Source organism: Episyrphus balteatus, chromosome 1 (genome assembly GCF_945859705.1).
Source record: "Episyrphus balteatus chromosome 1, idEpiBalt1.1, whole genome shotgun sequence".
NCBI classification, from domain to species: domain Eukaryota; kingdom Metazoa; phylum Arthropoda; class Insecta; order Diptera; family Syrphidae; genus Episyrphus; species Episyrphus balteatus.
This window is the reverse complement of record NC_079134.1, coordinates 169,250,269-169,268,581: the sequence shown is the minus strand read 5'-3', so window position 1 is coordinate 169,268,581 and position 18,313 is coordinate 169,250,269. Positions and strand designations below refer to the sequence as shown.

The 18,313-nt window shown below is 30.2% G+C and overlaps 1 protein-coding gene across 2 annotated transcripts in view; it reads left to right on the top strand.

Annotated features, from left to right (window-relative positions):
• LOC129907720 (probable nuclear hormone receptor HR3) overlaps positions 1 to 18,313 on the top strand; it is a 161,786-nt gene that overhangs the window by 118,738 nt on the left and 24,735 nt on the right. The gene's annotated exons all lie outside the window — the stretch shown is intronic.

Genomic DNA, 18,313 nt, shown 5'->3' with positions numbered 1-18,313 from the left:
TTTGGTATATTGAACTCGCGGTCAGCTATAGCACAAGTAGCATCATCATTTATATGAATTGTCTGTATTTATTGTCTCTGTAGGTGGGTTTGTAGTAAAAATTGCAGCAGGGATGCGTTGGTGTGTTGATATAGTCCCATTTCTTGGAAATTTATTTGCATTTATAGAAATATCATTTCGGGAAAGAGTGTTTGAGAAAATATTGATCTTTTCCGTAATTTTAGGAGAATTTTGTTTCAATAACGAATTCAAATGCATTTTATTACTTCTTTTTCCGCATACCTGAAAGTCAAGATGTTTCACAGTGGGAAATGTATATGGTAGAATAGAAATAAAATACAAAATGTGAACGAAAGTGCGTCATAGAATTAAATGCAAATTCTTCAAAACGACAAATTTAATGTCATATACTTTTGTGAGTAGGAGAGAAATTTCTTTTATGACAATTCAGCAATCTCGAAAACTCTGTGATGGATTCGGAAGAAATTCCTCAGAATAACTAATTTGATCGAACCAAAATAATTAAAAGTGTATTTAGTACCTCAATAAGTGTTTTTAATAACGTATTCTCTAACTCTGAACTGACTCAAAGAAAAAACGAAAAATGAAGAAATTTCTAATTTGTCAGTTGTCTAAATCTTTAAAAAGGTTCATAATTAATAGCTTTGGGTTAGAGAATTATAAATTTATGAAGTTATATGGAGCCATAATTTATCAGAAGTCGTTCTTCGGCCCTCAAATCTTTCAGAACTTAAATTGCAGATAACTGATACTGTTAGCAAAGTTTTACGTAGTTAAAGATTGCTAATTGCTTGTGTTTCCTTCTCGTCTTTAGAACTATTCGTAGACTTAAAGTAAAGCTAATCTTCATTCTTAGAAGATTTCTTAGCAGAGAAGAAGACGATATCAGAATCGGTCAGTCAATTTTGTTTGGAAAAAAAATGATAACAGTTTGACCACTATCGGCGTATTTTCTTCCATTTTGGTTGCTGATTCTCATTTTTTTTTTTTTGGCAAAAGAGACAATTTTTCCAATCATAAGTAGCACCTTATTTTTAGCAACAGCTTTGAAAATAACATTGAATTCAAAAGGAATTATCAGTGTATTTGTCTTAGTCAAGGCTCCTTGATAAATCAACCTTAAGGTGATGTGAAATAGTTACGGAAAATTTTTGTTAGACTTCACTTAGAAACCTTTGTTATTTTAATATCTGCTTCCAGTTTTCCATCACATTCACGAGCTAATTCTAATTTGGTTATTGTTTGTTTAGAGCCCGATTGATATTTCAGAACGGACTTACAACTGTTGGTCGCCAGAAAATAACGATATTGACTAGATAAGGTAGGTACTTGATTGGAAGGCTGCATGGAAATTTGTTAAAGGTAGTTGATAGGTAGTTGAAATACTCTAAAAAAAAAACGTAAAAAACTGTTGTTTATCAAGAGAACTAACTGTTTCTTGTTGCTAGCCAGCAGGCCATTAGCCATTTACCATTAGAAAATCAATTGAAACACTGCAGATAAGTTTGTAAAAACCTATTGGGAGTGAAGAAAAATTAAATATGGGACTATAACGATCAATTCATAGTCGGCGAAAATAATGTTGATAAGTTGTTACAAACGTGTGAAAAGATTTTCAATAAGTTGGTATATTATAGCCTAGGATTAAACAATGAGAAAAAATTTTCTAGAATGAAAGCGATCTACTATTTACCGCCGAGTCTGAGCGACTAAGCAGAAATGCACTTTTTCTTGTGGAGGCTGGGAATCGAACCTAGACTTTTGGCATCATAGTCCATCGCACTAAACAATGCGGTATGGAGTACTCATTACACTATCATAAAATATCTAATACACTGTCGATAACCCAGAAAAAAATTCTTAATGGAAATCGTATTCGAAAGCCGTTCAAACGGTTACCAAGTATCAAAACAATTGACAAACTCTTAAGACAAGAAACCACTTCATTAAACTTTAAATGAAGTTGAGTCTGTTGATTTACCGACCAAACGAAATAAAGTAGTAAAACACCAAAAAAAAAAATGCGAGCTACAAAATTTGACCAAAAATATCTAGAAGACTGCTCCCAAAATTTGCCTAGTTCAAAACGTTTTCTTTCTAAAAGTCTAGTACTTGACAAAAATTTGAACTTTATTCAACTCTCATCTTCAACTTAGCAAAATCAACCTTTCCTTTGATCAAATTTGTTTGGAGGATTTTGTTAATTGTTCTAGATGGACATTGAATTTTTCCTTATCAATCAAAAATTAACCTTTTTAAACTTCAATTTCGGTAACTTTTAGTCTGAAATGTTCTTTTTTTGTTTAGCTTCCTGTGAAACTTCTGAATCATATTTTTGTAAAAGTATCATTCTACTCCTTCTACTTCTTCTTTTTTTTCCACTTCTCACCTTTCACCCCTTGAACTTACTAACAAAAATTATTGTTTCTTCAAAAAAAAAAAAAAAAAAACTCTTGAAATTTCATTTCAAAAATATCCCAAAGTTCAATTATTGAAGATGTAAAATTAAAGTTTTTCACGAACACTAGTTCAATCGATTTGATTAAATTTCAATATCAAAACGATATTGAGTCCAATGTTTCGCTGATTTAATCATAAGTTAAACTTTACTTTACCAAAGTCATTGACTTTGAAGCTATGTGTACTGACTGAAGTATAAAGTTTTGCATAAAATAAGGTCAACTAAGGGTGGTAGTGGAATATGCAAGAAGGAATAAGAAAAAAAAAACTAAGAATGACTTGGACTTAGACACGCAAACCTAGACCCGATTTCAATGTGTTCCAATAAAAAATATCTTTTTCTTAGAAGACCGAACCAAAACCTCTCTATCTTCTCTCTATCAACGAATAAATATATGACTGTAGTGTATACATAAGTGTCGTATTTTCTAGTTCTCATTTTTATTTTTTTTTTTTTCTAATTTTATTTATTTTAATGTCATGATAAGACGATAAGGGAAGTGTTGTTTTTGTCAGGCATTGCGACTTATAGCTTTTTGTGATGATGTTTACTTTACAAAACTATACTCGAGTGCATTCAACTTTCATTTTTCAAATGCTTTCACTTTTTGTTGTTTATATACTTTTTACTTGCTCTATAGGGCAAGTATTGGTTTCGTGTCAAAAAAAAAATTCGAGGTTTTAATCAAAACTAACATTACGATGATGGAGAAGTCCAAAAAAGTGGGTTTCGTCATGACGTCCGTCGGTCTGTGCGTCTGTGCGTCTGTGCGTCGGTGCGTCCATCTGTACAAGTAGCTACAGCCTAAACGGGTAGATGGATTTTCTTGAAATTTGGTATGGATGTTTTTTTCGTAATTTCCAAGGTTGGTTTTTTTTTGTTTTTTAATATCTTGCTTAGAACGTATACCTCCCATACAAAATTTTCGAGCTATTGCAATTTTCTCGGAAACGGCTCTAACGATTTTGATTAAATTTAACACACGTAATGCTGTATATAGTTCTAACATAACTGCGTTTTTAGTTTTTCTCAAAAAATACGGATAGTGGAAATATGGTCTTTACATTTTTTTAAATCGCGGATGTCGGCTCTTCCCGTACATCATTATGGAGTTATTGCAATTTTCTCAAAAATGGCTCTAATGATTTTGATGAAATTTTGCACACGTAATATTCAAAGTAATTGCAGTAAAACTGCATTTTTAGTTTTTCTCAAAAAAGTCAAGTCAAATAAAAAAAAATTTATTTAACTAACATTTGGCCTCCATGCCGGCTCTTCCCCTACATCAACCAAATTTCTTAAAACTGTAGGTATATAGAGGCAGCTATTATAATCTACAAGTAAGCTAACATAAAAGTGCTTTGAACTGCAAGAGCAAGTACGTGCGGCCCCAGTCGTGCATTTTATTTTTTTCTGTCGATATGCGACTGATGACTAGAAATGACTGACTCAAATGAGTTCTTGACGTTATTTAGCTGATAAAATATTTTAAATAGTTTTAATGAGTTCTGTTTAAGGAGGTGGCTTACTCTAATAAAGAGTGAGGTTTTTTTTGTTTTAAGTGGATTAGGAGTGGTAATGATTAGTCATAACTGGTTAAAGTACCTACTTTGTACTTTTTTTTTTTTAATTTTCTTCCTACTTGAGTTATGGAATTGTTTTTTATTTGTTTTTCATGTTGTTTTTTTTTTATGTTTTTAACGCCTTGCTGACCCCAATTTTGTATATGATTCATGTGCGTAGGTTGATGTAGTTGATGTACTTTAATGTTTTATTTTTCCTTTGGAAAAATCGACAAAAGTGCCAAAATATCAATTAAGACTTTTAACCCCAATATCCCAAACACATGTTCAAACAGATTTATCACTATTTTTTTATTTTTTATTTTTTTATAAGAAAACCGGCTTTCTATTGAGAAAATGAAATTATGTTTTTTGAAGTTGTTTTATTTGCGATTTGTTTTTTTATTTTATTTATTTGAATTTTTTTTTTCTTAGAACTTGACAGATGACACAGAAAAAATATTAACATGTTTAGGTTTGTTTTTTTTTTTTTTTTAACTAGAGCAGGGTGTACCAAATTAAGGTTTTTTTTTGCGAAACATGTGCGTAGATATTGATAGATCTTAGGTGAAAAATTATGTTTTTTGACCTACATTAATTTTTTTTCGTTCACATTCTTTTTTGACATTGAGATTTTCAATGTGAAACGTATAAACATTTTTAAATATATAGATTCAAGTGTTCGATATAATGTTTTATTGATTTAGCATCATCTAGATAAATATGTGGGATCGCTGTTTACGTTTAGAATGTAGGTCGAAAAATTACGTTCCAAAACAGAATTTTTTTTATGTCTGAACTAGAAGCTTCTTATAAATACAATTTAAGGTTTTTGATAAAGTTGTCACTAAATAGTTTTCTATTTTTATTTAAAAACGCGAAAGTTATACCATCTTTACTTAAAAACAGAAAACAAAAAAATCTATAGTGAATAAGCTTGAAAATTTAAAATGTCTTAAAAACATTTGTAATATTCAAGTATTTAAAAAATGTGACGTGCCAGTGAAATTCTGACCACGGATTCGGACACAGCACACATTCACACATCCTTTAGAAAACTAGGGTTTGGTTCATGCTCTATTTTTGTTGCCGATTTTAGTGTTATTAGACATAAATTCTTGCACTACAAATTTTTTTCAATATTCGAAGACATTTCTTTACCTTAAAACTTTCCACAAAATATTCAATCAAAGACGAATCTTTTGTAAACTACGAAGAAGGAATAAGTTCATATCTTTTCCAAAATGAAATATTGTCTCCAGTATGAACTTATTTTGTACGTCTTGGTGTTACTTTAAAAGAATAAACTGTTCTTGATGATAGTTGTCATCGATACGAGGTGAATATACTCCGAAAAAAAAACTTAAAATGTTGATTAGAAAAATATATCAAAACCAAAAGAGCTCAATATCAATATTGAATTGACTTAAACTTTCCTACTCGTATAAACAAAATTTTGTGTTTCAAGAAAATTGTTATCGATACCAATTATTTTATTTGAATATATATTCACAACAGTAACATACCTACTAAAGTAACAAAAAATAAATTGGTTATTCAAAACAAAACACGAAGGGGTTAATCCATTGTTTCAGTTGAAATAATATTTTGCAACAAATTGAGTAATATCTCTTTTGAGAATGATATAGCATGTTGTTCTTAATCTACAAGTTAGTTACAAAAGAGTTTAGATTCCAATTTACGACCTTCGGTTTTTTTCAAAAGAAAACAATTGCGTGTTATTGAAATATTGCAACAACTGAAAGAACAACAAAGACATATAGTATAATGACATAAAACATGACATCTAATTTCTGATAAAATATTTTTGTCGAAATCTTTCCTACCATACCATACTGGCAACTCTTGATATTACCGGAAATTTCCGTTGCGTTTGTTGTCGTTCGCTGCACTGCATAAAATTTTTTTCCCGCAATTGTCATTTTGCTGCCAAACAAATCCAATCAAGCGGACTTTCGCACAATTAATCTGATAAAATTTCAGGACAGCGGTGTACCTAGCCAACTGGTCGCAGTTACCTCAATTTTGTTTCCACTGCTGATAGAAGTAGGTATATTCTTGATTTACCTTTTAGTTTCATATGAGGCCTGATGGTTTGTCAAATTTGCCGTCTTTTGTGTTGTCTGTACAAAGTCAAAAACAGAACAAAAAAAATGGGATGTTAGATGTAAAGTTGGGGTAGGTACAGTACGGTCTTCTTAATTAGGGCTTTTTCTTTTTTTTTTTCTATCCGATCATTCGAAAAAACTTTTATGAATAATTCTGCCATTTTGAATTTAACAAAAAATAAGTTTTATCTTAGAGGGTCACTGTGGTGTATGTGTAACTATTTTTTAATGAAAAATCATGACCTTTTCAGAGCAATTTTCTAATTTGTTAAGCTGTCTACGGGGCATTTTATAGATATCTCACATTATTTTAATTTTGGAGAACATTTTTTAAAAGAAATTTAGTCTCCAAATTTTGAGTTAAACCATCTCTTTTGAGTCCATCTTTTCTATAATTATATTTTCGTCATGATTTCTACATTTATCGACCCGAAAGAAGGTGAATAATGTCCTTGAAAATTCTTGTTCATCTAAACTTGATGAATCATAATGTTAACTTTTCGTTTAATTCAAGATGGCGTCCGTATGCGTCAAGAATATGTGGTGAAATCCAAATTTGGACTATAAAGGCTTTTTCCTCAGCTTCTCTTATAAATGCTCAAACAAAATTGTATCATTAGAGTTATTTTTTATACTTAGCGACCGGTGTTAAACGAAACCATTTACATCTGAAAGAGTGGATTTAATCGAGGGAACCGGATTGTATATGCGAATATCAGCATCAACATGACCTATGCGAACATAAATTGCATTGAGCGAGTGAGGAGCTCTGCGAAAATTCGGAAGCTATCTTGCTCGTAGTTCACTAGTCCAACACACACAACAGAAAAAAAACCAAAGGAACAACAACAACAACAATAAAAGAACACCGATACAAACTACTAAACTATATAAATTACAAAATGTTATTTTTCTTTATTTCATTGTGGTTGTTGTTGTTGGACACAATTTTATTTCTATTTATTTTTTTTTTATTTCATTTCTGTGTCTATATAAAAGTGTGTATATATATGTTACATATTCTGCCACAATTACATAATGTAAATCCGCTGCTCTACATTCAATTGAAACGTTTTGCTCTTTTGCCAGAAGGAAAATTGAATTAAAATAAGAGCGCAGCTGAGTGTTTTTTGTTGTGCAGCAGCAGCAATTTGATGATGAGGAAAAGTAACAGAAGGAGAGTGTTGTCATATTGTAGCGGGATAGTCTTGGTCGGGTCTTTAAAAAAAAATGGAAAAAAAGAAGAGAGTGTTTTTTTTTTTTATTCTAAAAATGATTTAATTTTCCCCGAAGGATAATTTTCGGAGGATATTTTTATGTAGGAGTACTTCTGACTGTTTTCGTCTGTATTTTTTTTTTTTTAAGTAAGGACTTCTTTTACGTACAAAACTACTACATAATAAAATGTGCGAAATAAATAGTGAAAACGAAAAGATTCCTGTAGGACATCATAATTATTATGATGACTTGAAATGTGTTACAATTGACGTTTTGAAATTAATTTTTGTAGGGAGAAATTTTATTGTATGGGGGATTTATGAGTGAGTGAAAGTTGTCATAAAATTAATATAACAATTTTGTTTTGACACATATCACTTGTCTTATTTAATGAGATTTTTTACTAGATCTGGTTTAAAGAACAAAATTTGTTCTATAAAAAAAAAATAGTCGGTACAGTACAATTTATTTGGGTGAGCAATCGATGCACACATTTTTCGCCGGTGAAATATCAAAACCTAAAATATGAGCTCTTATAGAGTTTCTAGCTTTTGATATTAATTCAAGAATTAACAAATCATAAATGCTTAGATAATGATCATTTGGTTTAACAAAAAAGCAAAATGTTCAATTTTGCAGAAACAGAATGAGTGAACATTTTAAGTTCTTAGTTAGTGGTATGATTGTCTACATTTATGTTCCTTTATAACTTCTAATCTACTAACCATAATTTGACGAATTACACATCAATAAAAACGTCTGTGTGAGTGGCTGATTATAGGTCACATTTAATTAGAAATGATGCAACTATAGGGCATAATGTAATGAACTTAAAAAAAATCTGCTTCATAATATAGATCCGTTCTTTCGCTTGACCTCTGAAAACTGTTGGCGGCAAGCTAAAGATTTAAATATTCACCAAATTTAAATAAGGTCTATATCTTTTAAGAAATGCTAGGTGGCATCCCTAAGATATGCCAAAGACGAAGGGGTTTTGTGCAGCATTTAAAAGCGATCGCCAGGCCCTGCTCCTATTTTAATCTTATTTGGTATATAGCAATTAGTCTAAGAAAAAAGTTGTTCCACAAAAACAGTTGTTAATTATAAAGAATTTAACAAACGTTTTGAAATTGAAACTTCTGGTTTAAGCTATCAGCTTGATACTTTCAACTTTCAAGCATGTTTTAATTAAATTAAGTTATAAATTCAGTACCGAATTTTTGAATGGAAAATTATGTTCTTGAAAAAAAAACAGTGTGTGCAGAATAAAGAAGAAAAGCCCATTTTTTGTATGACTCACGTTTTAAAAAAGCAAACAAAAAAAAAAGTCATGTGTGAAACTTAAAAAAAAAAATTTTCTTGCAAAAAGAAGAAAAAATCTACCTACTTTTTTATTCTATCTCCTTTATAAATACATGTTTTTTATATGACAACCTAAATTAATTTTATATCATCTGAAAGCTTATTGTTTCAGCTCAAAATATTTATATTTTCCATGTCTGTACAACATCTACAAAAAGAGCTTATTTATTTTCAAACCAAATCACTTTTCATCAAAAAAGCAAAAAAAAATCAATCTTTTTTCTCTTTTAACACCATTAAATATATTTTTTTAAATGACAACCTATAGTTTATTTTATATCATCTGAAAGGTTATTTCACTTTTTATAAGAATTTTTCAAAGCTAACTATGTCGAAATTTCAAGCTGCGATTACGGTACTTCCTACACTGGTCATCGTCAACAGATCTCCACAGGTGTTTTGAGGTATTTTTCAAGTTTTTCAATTTAAAATTTTGTAACTTGTAGAGCTCGTATATTGTGATATATATCAAATGAAAGGTTATGTTAACAGCATGCGTATTAAAGTTAAATCAAATTTTTATGTGCATTAGATCAAAAGATATAACGTGTGTAGAAAAAGAACATCTTTTTACCGTTATCTCAAAATTTTGAATATGAAATTAATTGAAATTTTGTACATTTATAGTTTATTTAACTATGTACCTATCTTCAGTATAAATTTCATTTATTTATCTATTAAAACAAAAAAGTTATAACAAGTTGAATGTTCGTGTCGCTTTTTCGTTTCATCTTGTTTCAAATCACTACGATACTAAAGAAGTTTTCACTTCAAAACAAAACAAAAACAACGATTTTCCCATAACTCTTCGCTGATTTTCCATCAATGACTATTAAATGTAATAAGGTACACCAAATATACATAGGTACAATTTCAGTCGAAACTTTAAATATTTTGTCTTCATCCTCCGATTAAAATATGAACTAAGTTATAGTATTAAAATCCGATTCACCGTCACGGGTGAGACAATAATTGTACAATTAATTTGCTGACTTCCTTACAAATTCTTCAAATAATTGTAAAAAAATTAACGTAGACAAAATTTACGTAGGCAGTACAATATTTAGCAACAGTAAAGTTTCTTGATAAGTTATACTTGGCAAAGTAAAATATTTTAATTTGATTATTTTTGAAAATATACATGGCATTTTGTATTGTCACAAGTTGGGCAAAAAAGACAAAAACAGAATTCCTGTGAATCTATTTTGAATTTTTGTTCGAATCTTTTGACTAAGTACACAAAACATTGTTTTATATAAAAAAAAATGAGTTATAAATGTCATGGGTAGGATAACTTTCTGCCACGGGAATTTGCTCTGACGGAAGAGAGTTTTTTTAATAATTGTGATAGTACATAATAACTTTAAAAAAATCAAAAAACCAATGTTGTCAATATTTTTATAATAACATTTGATCTGGATAAAAGAGGCTTAAAATTTGCAGACTGAATCCTTCCAATCACTTATCTCTGTGTTCGAATATAAGTCCTCCTACACTTGACTGATTTAAACATTTACGTCTTCGCTAAGTACAAAAATGCCCACCTACAGATTTTTGAAGTTGCTGATTTTATTCATGTAATTTGATGGGAAGCAGATCCCAAAATAATGAGACTTATCTTTCCATTGAGTCACTAGGATTGCCACTCCGTTTCGTGAATTTATTTTTCGATAACACCTATACTTCATACGAGTTTGTATGAATAATTTCTCCTTCATATCAAATTTGATAGCTTATTCTTAAGAAAACGTTTCTTTCTCTCTCTATTTGTAATCATAAATCCCCTTTTAAGCTAAAGCTCACATTCATCACATCGTCTTTCTCAATTCCAAATACCAAAAAAATCCATCATCAAATTAAGCCCATGCATCATTTATCAAAAATTCGTTAAGTTAAAAAAAAAAAATTATTTATACATTTCGTCATTACCCAGAAATCTTTCTACTTCCCACTTGTCAATTCAGAAAAAAAAAAAATACCACATCCATATAGTCGTTTCGCCGAACTGATTATCACATTTCAATCATCGAACAACAATTTGTCATCCAGTCATCATCATCGTCAGTAAACTTGAGTTCATTCACTTCAAAGATCGTCGTCGTTTGTTGAAAATATTTATAAATAAATTTAAAAAAAATATTCAATGCTTCTAGAACACACCTACACTTTTTATAAGAAAATAAAAACAAAAATATTCCACCATATCGGTAATATTTTCGTTAGATATTCGAAACGAATTTTGATTTCATTTAAATACGTTTAACTTCTCTCGGTTTCAAAAAACCCCCCTTTTCTAGGCACTCAACACCCCCCAATTCTATCTAAACTCTCTCAGCTAACAGGCTAATGAACTTTCATGCTAAATTTCTGTGAATGAGAAAATTCCACCACCATATTCCACAACACCACAACGTTCTACCTACCCGACAAAAGGGAAAGTCCATTAACCTTTTGCCAAAATAACAAATCGAGCCTATTCTGTGAGATTTTTTGACAATCACACACGCGGCATTCTCAATCTTCTATATATTTTATACAGTACAACACCCTTATACCGAAAGTCATCATCATCACCTAGGAAGTTGTGTAGTGTTATGGTGTTTTGGTGACGTATATTTTGGAGACGTTATATTGTGTATATTCATAAAATTGGGGGTTCTTAAGGTCAATACACCCTGAGAGTGATGATGAATTTGTAAATATTTGATGCCAAGATAACGACGATGAAAGCTTAAACCAAATCCTAGAAATATTTTTTTTTTTTTCATTTATCGAAAACATTTATTCTTGTGGCTCGTTCCATCGAGGGGGTGTTCCTATTTAGTTTTTTTTTTTTTTGTTTTTGCTTTGTTTTGTTAATGATGATGAGGGAGGAAACATCACGTCGTAGTTAGAGGTTCCCAGGATATTAATTAGCTTCCTAGGTCAATGAATTTTTAGGCCCAAATCGTGCGTCTTTTGTGTTCGTGTTTTGAGAAATTAATCCATTTGACACATTAAAGGGCTGGAGCAGCTGAATTAGAAGTCGATAACCTTTCCGATGTGGGTCATCGACTTTTGGAGAAACAAAAAAATATTTGATGACTTATAATACGGAAAGGTTAGCTTTTTGTATATTTGCATTATTGTATAGATGGAAATATTTCTTTTGTTTTGTCATCTTCTTTAGACAGCTTCCTTTTTAAATGATAAATATACTACCAACATAGTCGATTTAATGTGCCTTTAAGGTGAATGAACGAAAAGGACATTTGATATCCTTTTGGCAATTAATTTTCAGTAAATGGAACCTTTTAAGAGAATTCTGCAGACCAAATATGAGTAGAGTATGGATTCCATCATTAATTTTATTTGAACTATACACAGCTAACTACCATAGTACAAGTTTCGGATAACCTAAAAAAGTGAAATTGAAGAAAATAATTAAACTTTTGTTTAAAACTATAGAAAATTAAAAAAATATAGTTCCTGAAATTCGTTAAAGTTGTCTGTTTATTCATCTACCAGAAATTGAAACTTATTAAAAACTTTCCTTTAACTTGATACCTAGTCCTACTTTAGCGAATGTCTTTAAGTCAGAACAAAAGTTTTGTAAATTAAACGGCCTTACCAACCATTTCAATAGTTAAAAACAACATCTAATTTTTTTAAATTTTTAGTAAAAAAATATCCATTGTTTTGTTGAAAAAACACGAGGTAGGTACAGTGATAGAATTTAGAGTGAACTTTTAAAATTGATTTTCATTAAAAATGAGACGTTCTCGTCCATGTCAAGATCTATTCACTGAACCACTTTCTCAACCTGAATGGTTCAAATAATTTGACTTAAGTTGCGGGATTAGTTTTTTTTGACAAAATATAGATTTGAAGATCTATAGATATTCGAGGTCGTAGTTAAACAAAAAATTTTAAAATCATTTTTTGCTTCTCAAAATGTTCTAATTCACTGAAAAGTCATTATCATAAAATTAGCAAGATGTATTCTTGTAGGGGCTTAAACGTTCTACAAAAAGTTATTGGCATTAAATTGATTGCTTGAACCGTTTAGGAGATATTTAAGTACCCGGGGAATAAGTATAAATTACTGTATAAAGTTTGTTTTTAATTGATAAAAGCATTAGTTTACCCTTTAAGATCTTCTTAAGGGGGGAAAACCCTCTGGACGACAGCTTTTTCAATAAGTTTTTATGAAAAACTGAAAGCACTTATTAAAATTTTTAAAAGAACAAGATATTACTGACATTATTAAGTATTGATACAAATTTTTTCAAATCAAAAAATAACAAAATGGTGGCTCTAGAGCCCTTCAAAGTTGGCGCCTCTAGTTTGCGTCGTGCAACGCACAGGTCAAGGAAACAATCTTATATCAAAAGGGAAAATTTTTTCCGTTAGATGATATTAATACGCATTCCATGAACCTAAAATTATTTTTTAAAAATGAAAAATAAAAATTATAAATAAAAAAAACGAGAAACAAAGGTGTTTTTCTTAAGAAGTAGCTAAAAAAAAATATTTACTATACAAATTAAATTCAACTTTTAGGTTCATGCATGGCCAATGATTCAAGGAGTAATTTGCTTCAAATTTCAAGTCGATAGCTTCATTAGTTTTTGAGTTACATTGCACGGCGCTGAAAAAAATGTGTTTCGAGAAAAATGCGTTTATAGTTTTCGTTTTTGTACTGTGGTAGGCTCGGAACGCATGGGTTTCCGGACTATCTAGGGTCTTTTGAGGCTTCATTCAAGGCTAAGACCAATAAAATTGTTTCTTCGGTTGATAAATGTAATTTTTAGGGAAAAAAATAATAATGCAAAAATTAAAAAATTCCAGAGGGTTTTCCCCCCTTAATTAAAAAATAATTTCAACAACAATTTAATTTAACCTAATACAAATTTGGATTCCATCATTAATTTTATTTGAACTATACACAGCTAACTACCATAGTACAAGTTTCGGATAACCTAAAAAAGTGAAATTGAAGAAAATAATTAAACTTTTGTTTAAAACTATAGAAAATTAAAAAAATATAGTTCCTGAAATTCGTTAAAGTTGTCTGTTTATTCATCTACCAGAAATTGAAACTTATTAAAAACTTTCCTTTAACTTGATACCTAGTCCTACTTTAGCGAATGTCTTTAAGTCAGAACAAAAGTTTTGTAAATTAAACGGCCTTACCAACCATTTCAATAGTTAAAAACAACATCTAATTTTTTTAAATTTTTAGTAAAAAAATATCCATTGTTTTGTTGAAAAAACACGAGGTAGGTACAGTGATAGAATTTAGAGTGAACTTTTAAAATTGATTTTCATTAAAAATGAGACGTTCTCGTCCATGTCAAGATCTATTCACTGAACCACTTTCTCAACCTGAATGGTTCAAATAATTTGACTTAAGTTGCGGGATTAGTTTTTTTTGACAAAATATAGATTTGAAGATCTATAGATATTCGAGGTCGTAGTTAAACAAAAAATTTTAAAATCATTTTTTGCTTCTCAAAATGTTCTAATTCACTGAAAAGTCATTATCATAAAATTAGCAAGATGTATTCTTGTAGGGGCTTAAACGTTCTACAAAAAGTTATTGGCATTAAATTGATTGCTTGAACCGTTTAGGAGATATTTAAGTACCCGGGGAATAAGTATAAATTACTGTATAAAGTTTGTTTTTAATTGATAAAAGCATTAGTTTACCCTTTAAGATCTTCTTAAGGGGGGAAAACCCTCTGGACGACAGCTTTTTCAATAAGTTTTTATGAAAAACTGAAAGCACTTATTAAAATTTTTAAAAGAACAAGATATTACTGACATTATTAAGTATTGATACAAATTTTTTCAAATCAAAAAATAACAAAATGGTGGCTCTAGAGCCCTTCAAAGTTGGCGCCTCTAGTTTGCGTCGTGCAACGCACAGGTCAAGGAAACAATCTTATATCAAAAGGGAAAATTTTTTCCGTTAGATGATATTAATACGCATTCCATGAACCTAAAATTATTTTTTAAAAATGAAAAATAAAAATTATAAATAAAAAAAACGAGAAACAAAGGTGTTTTTCTTAAGAAGTAGCTAAAAAAAAATATTTACTATACAAATTAAATTCAACTTTTAGGTTCATGCATGGCCAATGATTCAAGGAGTAATTTGCTTCAAATTTCAAGTCGATAGCTTCATTAGTTTTTGAGTTACATTGCACGGCGCTGAAAAAAATGTGTTTCGAGAAAAATGCGTTTATAGTTTTCGTTTTTGTACTGTGGTAGGCTCGGAACGCATGGGTTTCCGGACTATCTAGGGTCTTTTGAGGCTTCATTCAAGGCTAAGACCAATAAAATTGTTTCTTCGGTTGATAAATGTAATTTTTAGGGAAAAAAATAATAATGCAAAAATTAAAAAATTCCAGAGGGTTTTCCCCCCTTAATTAAAAAATAATTTCAACAACAATTTAATTTAACCTAATACAAATTTGCTCGGAATTCTTGTTAGTTTAAGAATTCCAATAACACGAAATCACATACAATTATTTTAAATATACTAAAAAAAAATTAAAATGGGTTTGACAACAAAAATTAGATATTTTTTAATTTTTTAAATTTATGTAATTTTTTTCTGTGAAAAAGAATTTAAACACGTTACAACCGCTTTGTTTGAAAAAAAATTAAAATATATTTAATGTATAAAATTAAAAATAAATGTAAACATCTGATTACATCTAGAAACAAACAAAAATAACATGGACAAAATTTAAAATTTTCAATTTTCAAAACAAGAATATTTTTTCAGTAAAAATATTACTTCTATTTTATCCAGTCAAATAAGTGTTAAACCTCGGAATTATTGTTAATAGTAATAAATTTTTTTTTTGCTTTGGCATTCTTTAATAACTTACCCAAAAGTCTAAAAAGTCTCATGACGTCACATAGCCTTGATTTTTGTTATTCGAATCCCCATTACAAAAAATATTGATTTCATGTATATCCATAGCCGTATTTAGGGGGGGGGGGGGGGGGGTTTTGGGGGTTTAACCCCCCCCCCCCCCGAAATTTTTTTTTTCAGAAAATCAAAAGATATAGTATAAACAAAATACATACAAGTCTAATATTTGCAGTACTAAATGGTTTGTTTTTGTGTTTTAGTAATTTAATTAATTTCGTATCGTTAAAGAAGCTGTCGATGAAGTTTTTATAAGGAAAAACAACAATTTTGTGGTCCATTACAACGTTTGGTAAGGGATTTTCAAAAAACTAGTTTTTAACTCTTTGATCATTTCCGAAAGCACTATGTAAACACCTTAAAATGTTTTTTTTAAGAACCCTTTAAATAACACAAGTATTTATCTACAAGGTTTTTGTTGTCGAGGCTAAACTATACTTTTTCAAAGGGTTCCTGAACTCGAATCCGAAGATAAAAATATTCGATCACATCTCGTTTTTGAAATATTACCGTTAAATCTATTCAAATCTTTCCGACATCTTATCCTTTTATTTCAGAGAGTACCTATGTAAAATTTTTTGTTATATTTTTAGCTTTCTATTTATCAAATTGTTTCAAATTAGAAAATTAGCTCATACCAAACAACTTGGATTATTTAAAATTTTTAATTTTAAGTATTCCCGATTTAATTTAGAACTAAATTGATATAATAGAATATTTCAATTTTTTGCTACAAAATTTTAGTGGGAGAAAAATTTCATTTTTCAATGTTTTTATATATAAAATTGTGCGAAATAATTTTTTGTATAAAGCCTAATAATGGTTCAAATTTATTTCTTCAAAAAAATTTTCTATCTCGCTAACGCTCGCAATTTATATCAAACAACTTATCACTCCTTGTACCAATTTAAACTAGAGATGCCGCCGAATATTCGGCCATTTTATATTCGGTACATTCTTAAAAACGGTAAGCAGAGCTATTTTAAACTTTTAACTATGAATTTCTCTCCTAAAAAATACTTAAAAAGGATATTGGCAAGTTTTTCTCTCTGACACAGTTCTAATGACCATTTGCTTTAGCGGAATTAAGAATCGACTGCAGTTACATATAGGTAAGGCGTGTTTTTTCTACAACTCAGTAGCTACTCATTTTTTTATTTTATTCGAAAAACAATAAAGGCTTGGCCACACCGAAGGGTACATGTGGTAGCGGTACGGGTAATTGTATGAAAAAAATTCCACATCTGAACGTTGATATGTCAGTTTGAAATTTATTTCATACAATTACCCGTACCGCTCCCGCATGTACCCTCCGGTGTGGCCAGGCCTTAAAAACAAATACTTACTTGTGTAATTTTTATTATTGTTTTGGGAATAAAATCAAAAATGAGTAGCAACTGAGTAATAGAAAAAACACGCCTATAGTTAATAAAAAAGTTTTGTGAATCTTAAAAAAAAAAATTTGTTAGGTCTGAGGTAACCCTCAGATTAAATGGAAAGTTAAATTAAAAGTTTATTTAAATTAAATTCGATGAAAAAAGTTACATCTGTAATTTGTCTGAGTTTTTTCGTTACCCTCTTTTTACTTGCGATATAGGTACTATATATCAAGTTATACATTCGTACAAAAAAAAAGTTGAGATAGCATTTTCCATGACATTACGATGGCAGAGAATGCCAAAAAAGTGGGTCCCGGAAGTCCGTCTGTCCGTCTGTCAGTCTGTCAGTCTGTCAGTCTGTCAGTCTGTCAGTCTGTCAGTCTGTCAGTCTGTCAGTCTGTCAGTGTGTCAGTCTGTCAGTCTGTCAGTCTGTCAGTCTGTCAGTCTGTCAGTCTGTCAGTCTGTCAGTCTGTCAGTCTGTCAGTCTGTCAGTCTGTCAGTCTGTCAGTCTGTCAGTCTGTCAGTCTGTCAGTCTGTCAGTCTGTCAGTCTGTCAGTCTGTCAGTCTGTCAGTCTGTCAGTCTGTCAGTCTGTTAGTCTGTCAGTCTGTCAGTCTGTCAGTCTGTCAGTCTGTCAGTCTGTCAGTCTGTCAGTCTGTCAGTCTGTCAGTCTGTCAGTCTGTCAGTCTGTCAGTCTGTCAGTCTGTCAGTCTGTCAGTCTGTCAGTCTGTCAGTCTGTCTGTCTGTAAACGAAGCTACAGCCTAAACGGATGGACCGATTGATGTCAATCTTGGTATCTACCATTATTTGGCGACTCTACAGAGGGGTTTTTGGAATTAATTTTTTTGGACCAAAAATAACGGTACTTGTCATATACCGATTTTAGTAAAATTGAAATTTCTCAAAAACGGCTCCAACGATTTTGTTAAAAAAATTCAAATATAAGTTTAAAGACAAGGTCTATCTTTTAATAAATTTTTTTTTTTTTGAAAATCATTATATTAACGGTATCTGCCATACAACCGTTTTTTTTTTCAAATCCGATTATCTCCGAAAGTGCTTATTCGATTTAAACGAAACTTTTTGTAAAGAAGCATTTATATGATTCAAGTATAAGCCAAAAATAAAATATCGAAAAAAATAATTTTTGGATTTTTAAAAAAAATTTTGAAATTTTTTTTTGGAAAAATCAAATTTCCAAAAACCGGACATTGAATTTTTTTGAAATTTTGGTTTTAGATGTTGATTAGTGATTTC